Consider the following 6,162-nt stretch of genomic DNA (forward strand, 5'->3'; position numbering starts at 1 on the left):
CATTAGAAATTTTTTCCTTAATTTGTTTTCATGTTGGTAAACCTGTTCTAATCATTTGAAACAAATTTCGATTCAGAATTGTTCAAAATTAGAAATTTAAGTAAATCAACTACTTTTCTCGCCAATGTTCGTGGTTTTCAATGTTAATTTTTAAATTCTTCATTTTAATCTTTGTTTTAATTGTGTTTCGATATTGTTTTTAAAATTTGTCTTTAGTTTCATGTTTTCAATTCATACCGATTCTTAGAAAGTTAGGTTTTCTAGTTTTGCATAACGTTTTTTCTGTATTATAGATAGTTTTATATTTCTACCAGGATTATATTTTATATATTTCTATTCTTATATGTTGAAGGGAAGGATTATGTCACTTAATAGATAATATATATATATATATATATATATAATCAAGAACGTCATTGTATTTTGTACTTCTAAACCAGGTTCTTTACTCAGTTCTTTATCCAATTCAATTTCTGATTTTCTTGCATTGCATTGTTGTTGTTCTGTTTACTTTTATTCATTTACTATTTCAAATTACAGTTTACGCCAATTTACATTTTACACATAATGAATCAAACCCATTTTTCTAGTTCTGAATTAGAATCAAAATCTTGATAAATGATCACTTGATTTTCATCTATGTACTTTGTTAGACTCGGTTATTCGACCAAGAATAAGGTTTTTCAGAATCTGAAATTATCACTATATTCCAATAGTTCAGAAAAGAATAACTGACAGTCAATATTGAAGATTGAATGATCGTAACTCAATTTTGGTTTTAGTTTTAGAAAACCCATTTTCATTTATTTAATTCTATCAACCCATTTTTCGATTTCCAGTTTTATAATTTGTTTTTCATTACAAATTTTATCCTTAATTTGTTTTCATGTTGGTAAACCTATTCTAATCATTTGATACAAATTTTGATTCAGAATTGTTCAAAATTAGAAAGTTAAGTAAATCTACTACTTTTCTCACCAACGTTCGTGGTTTTCAATGTTAATTTTTAAATTCTTCATTTTAATCTTTGTTTTAATTGTGTTTCGATATTGTTTAGGTTTATGGTTAGGGTTTAGGTTTAGGGTTGAGGTTAAGGTTTACACTTAGGGTTAGGGTTTAAGGATTAAGGTTTAGAGTTAGGGATATAGATTAGGGTTAGGGTTAGGGTTTAGGGTTATGGTTAGGGTTAGGGTTATGGTTAGGGGTAGGGGTAGGGTTAGGGTTAGGGCTAGGGATAGGGTTAGGGTTACGATTACGGTTAGGGTTAAGGGAAAGGTTAAGGGAAGGGTTAAGGGTAGGGGAAATGGTAGTGTTACAGTTACGGTTAGGGGTAGGGTTTGGGTTTGGGGTATGGTTAGGGTTAGGGTTAGGGTTAGGGGCAGGGTCAGGGTTAGGGTCAGGGTCAGGGGTAGAGTTAGGGTTAGGGGTAGGGGTAGGCGTAGGGGCAAGGGTAGGGGTAAGGGTTAGGGTTAGGGATAGGTTTAAGGGTAATGTTAAAGGTAGGAGGGTTAGAGGTATGGTTAGGGGTAGGGTTAGGGGTAAGGTTTGGGGTAAGGTTAGGGGTAGGGGTATGGTTAAGGGTAGGGTTAGAGTTAGGATTAGGGTTTGGGGTAGGGGTAAGGGTAGAGGTTGGGGTAGGGATAGGGATAGGGTTAGGGTTACAGTTAGGTTTAGGGGTAGGGGTAGGGGTAAGGATAGGGGTAAGGATAGGGTTTGGGATATGGTAGGAGTAGGGTTAGGGTTAGGGGTAGGATTAGGTGTAGGGTTAGGGGTAGCGGTATAGTTAGGGTTATAGTGAGGTTTAGGGTTAGGATTTAGGGTTTAGGGTTAGGGTTAGGGTTAGGGTTAGGGGTAGGGGTAGGGGTCGAGTTAGGGGTAGGGTTAGGGTTAGTCTAGGTTAGGGGTAGGGTTAGAGTTAGGGGTAGGGATATGGGTAGAGTCAAGGTCAGGGTAGGACGAGGGTTAGGGTTAGGGGTAGGGGTAGGATTGGGGGTAGGGGTAGGGTTAGGGGTAGGGTTAGGGGTAGGGTTATGGGTAAAGTTCGAGTTAGGGGTAGGGGTTGGGTTAGGGGTAGGGATAAGGATAGGGGTAGGGTTAGGGATAGGGTTAGGCTTAGGCTTATGGGTAGAGTTAGCGGTAGGTTTAGGGGTACGGTTAGAGGTAGGGTTAGAGGTATGGTTAGAGGTAGGGGTAGGGTTAGGGTTAGGGTTAGAGTTATGGTCAGGGGTATGGGTAGGGGTAGGGTTAGGATTAGAGTTAGAGGTAGGGATAGGGGTAGAGTTAGGGTTAGGGTTAGAGTTAGAGTTAGAGTCAGGGATAGGGGTAGGGTTATGGGTAAAGTTAGAGTTAGGGGTAGGGGTAGGAATAGGGGTAGGGGTTTGGTTAGGGGTAGAGATATGGGGTAGGGTTAGGGTTACAGTTAGGGATAGGCTTAGGCTTAGGCTTATGGGTAGGGTTAGCGGTAGGTTTACGGGTAAGGTTAGGAGGTAGGGTTAGAGGTAGGGGTAGGGGTAGAGTTAGGGTTAGGGTTAGGGATAAGGATAGGGGTAGGGGTAGGGTTAGGCTTAGGATTAGGGGAAGCGTTACGGATACATTTAGGGGTAAGGTTAAAGGTAGGAGGGTTAGAGGTATGGTTAGGGGTAGAGGTAGGGGTAGGGTTAGGGGTAAGGTTAGGGGGTAGAGGTAAGGGTAGGGTTAGGGTTACGGTTAGGTTTAGGGGTAGGGGTAGGGGTAAGGATAGGGTTTGGGATATGGTAGGAGTAGGGTTAGGGTTAGGGGTAGGATTAGGTGTAGGGTTAGCATTGCGGTAGAGTTAGGGTTAGAGTGAGGTTTAGGGTTTAGGGGTAGGGTTAGGGTTAGGGGTAGGGGTAGGGGTCGAGTTAGGGGTAGGGTTTGGGTTAGGCTAGGTTAGGGGTGGGGTTAGGGTTAGAGTTAGGGGTAGGGGTATGGGTAGAGTTGAGGTTAGGGTCAAGGTTAGAATAGGGCGAGGAGTAGTGTTAGGGTTAGGGTTAGGGGTAGAGTTAGGGTTAGAGTTAGGGATAGGGGTAGGGTTAGGGTAGGGTTATGGGTAAAGTTCGAGTTAGGTGTAGGGGTAGGGGTAGGGGTTGGGTTAGGGATACGATTGGGTTAGGGGTAGGGATAAGGATAGGGTGTTAGGGTTAGGGATAGGGTTACGCTTATGCTTATGGGTAGGGTTAGAGGTATGGTAAAAGGTAGGGGTAAGGGTAGGGTTAGGGTTAGGGGTAGAGTTATGGTCAGGGGTATGGGTAGGGGTAGGATTAGGATTAGAGTTAGAGGTAGGGTTAGGGGTAGGGGTTGGGGTAGAGTTAGGGTTAGAGTTAGAGTTAGAGTTAGAGTTAGGGATAGGGGTACGGTTATGGGTAAAGTTGGAGTTAGGGGTAGAGTTAGAGTTAGGGGTAGGGGTTAGGTTAGGGGTAGAGATAAGGATGGGGTAGGGCTATGGTTAGAGTTAGGGTTAGGGATAGGGTTAGGCTTAGGCTTATGGGTAGGGTTAGCGGTAGGTTTACGGGTAAGGTTAGAGGTAGGGTTAGAGGTATGGTTAGAGGTAGGGGTAGGGTAAGGGTTAGGGATAGGGTTAGGGTTAGGGGTAGGGATAAGGATAGGGGTAGGGGTAGGGTTAGGCTTAGGGATAGGGTTAGGCTTAGGCTTATGGGTAGGGTTAGCGGTAGGTTTAGGGGTAGGGTTAGAGGTATGGTTAAAGGTAAGGGTAGGGGTAGGGTTAGGATTAGAGTGAAGTTTAGGATTAGGATTTATGGTTTAGGGGTAGGGTTTGGGGTAGAGTTAGGGGTAGGGTATGGGTAGGGTTTGGGGTTGGGTTAGGGGTAGGGTTATGGTTAGGGGTAGGGTTAGAATTAGAGTTAGAGGTAGGGATAGGGGTTGGGGTAGATTTAGGGCTTAGGGTTGGGGTAGGGGTAGGGTTATGGGTAAAGTTAGAGTTAGGGGTAAGGGTAGGGGTAGGGGTGGGGTTAGAGTTAGTGGTAGGGTAAGGGTTAGGGGTAGGGTTAGGGTTAGGGTTAGGGTTTGGAGTAGGGTTATGGATAGAGTTAGGGTTAGGGATAGGGTAGGTTAGGGGTAGGGTTATGGGTAGAGTTAGAGTTAGGGGTATAGGTTGGGTTAGGGCGTAGAGATAGGGTTAGGGTTAGGGTTAGGGTAAGGGGTAGGGGTAGGAGTAGGGGTAGGGTTATGGTCAGGGTTAGGGTTAGGTGTAGGGGAGCAGTAGGGTTAGGGTTAGGGTTAGGGGTAGAGTTAGAGTTAGGGGTAGGGGTAGGGTTTTGGGTAGGGGTAGGGGTAGGGATAGGGATAGGGGTAGGGATAAAGACAGGGGTAGGGGAAGGGTTAGGGTTAGGGATAGAGTTAGGCTTAGGCTTAGGGGTAGGGTTAGCGGTAGGTTTAGGGGTAGGGTTAGAGGTAGGGTTAGAGGTATGGTTAGAGGTAGGGGTAGGGTTAGGATTAGAGTGAAGTTTAGGGTTTGGATATAGGGTTTAGGGGTATGGTTAGGGGTAGAGTTAGGGGTAGGGATTAGGGATAAGGATAGGGTTAGGGGTAGGGTTAGGGTTAGAATTAGGAGTGGGGTTATGGGTAGAGTTAGAGTTAGGGGTAGGATATGGGTAGGGGTAGGGTATGGGTAGGGTTATGGTTAGGGGTATGGTGGGGAGGGGTAGGGTTAGGATTAGGATTAGAGGTAGGGATAAGGGTAGGGATAGGGTTAGGTGTAGATTTAGGGGTTAGGGATAGGGTTAGGGGTAGGGTTAGGGTTAGGGTTAGTGTTAGGTGAGGTTAGGAGTAGGGTTCGGGGTAGGGTTATGGGTGGAGTTAGGGTTAGGGGTAGAGATAGTGTTAGGGATAGGGATAGGGGAGCGGTAGGGTTAGGGTTAGAGTGAAGTTTAGGGTTTGGATTTAGGATTTAGGGGTAGAGATAGGGTTAGGGTTCGGGGTAGGGGAGCAATATGGTTAGGGTTAGAGTGAAGTTTAAGGTTAGGATTTAGGGTTTAGGGGTATGTTAGGGGTAGGGGTAGGGATAGGGGTAGGGGTAGGGTTAGGGGTACGGTTAGGGTTAGAGTTAAGGTTAGGGTTAGGGATAGGGGTAGGGTTAGGCTAGGTTAGGGGTAGGGTTATGGGTAGAGTTAGAGTTAGGGGTAGGGTTAGAGTTATGAGTAGGGGTAAGGGTAGGGGTAGGGGTTGGGGTAAGGACATGGTCAGGGTCTAGGTAAGGTTAGGGTCAAACTTAAGGTCATGGTTAGGGTAGGGTCAGGGTTAGGGGTAGGGTTAGGGTTAGTGTTAGGCTTAGGCTTAGGCTTAGGGGTAGAGTTACAGGTAGGGTTAGAGGTATGGTTAGCGGTTGGGGTAGGGGTAGGGGTAGGGTTAGAGTGAAATTTAGGGTTAGGATATAGGGTTTAGGGGTATGGTTAGGAGTAGGGGTAGGTGTAGGGTTAGGGTTACGGGTAGGTGTAGGATTAGGGTTAGGGTTAGGGTTAGAGTTAGCGTTAAGGTTAGGGTTAAGGATAGGGTTAGGGATAGAGTTAGAGTTAGGGGTTTGGGTAAGGTTAGAGTTAGGGGTAGGGGTAGGGGTAGGGGTAGCGGTTGGGTTAGGGTTAGGGATAGGGTTAGGCTTAGGTTATGGGTAGGGTTTACGGTAGGTTTATGGGTAGGGTTAGAGGTATGGTTAGAGGTAGGGGTAGGGTTAGGATTAGAGTGAAGTTTAGGGTTAGCATTTAGGGTTTAGGGGTAGGGTTAGGGATAGAGTTAGGGGTAGGGTTAGGTATAGGGATAGAGTTAGGGGTGGGGTTAGGCTTAGGGTTAGGAGTAGGGTTATGGATAGAGTTAGAGTTGGGGGTAGGGTATGGGTAGGGTTAGGGTTTGGGTTAGGGGTAGGGTTATGGTTAGGTGTATGGTTAGGGGTAGGGTTAGGATTAAAGTTAGAGGTAAGGATAAGGGTAGGGGTAAATTTAGGGGTTACGATTAGGGGTAGGGGTAGGGGTAGGGGTAGAGTTAGGGTTAGGGTTAGAGTTAGAGTTAGAGTTAGGGATAAGGGTAGGGTTATGGGTAAAGTTAGAGTTAGGGGTAGGGGTAGGGTTAGAGTTAGGGTAGGGGTTTGGGTAGGGGTAGGGGTAGGGATAGGGGTAGGGGTAGGGATAAGGATAG

This window comes from Vigna radiata, chromosome 7, assembly GCF_000741045.1.
Source record: "Vigna radiata var. radiata cultivar VC1973A chromosome 7, Vradiata_ver6, whole genome shotgun sequence".
Taxonomy (NCBI): domain Eukaryota; kingdom Viridiplantae; phylum Streptophyta; class Magnoliopsida; order Fabales; family Fabaceae; genus Vigna; species Vigna radiata.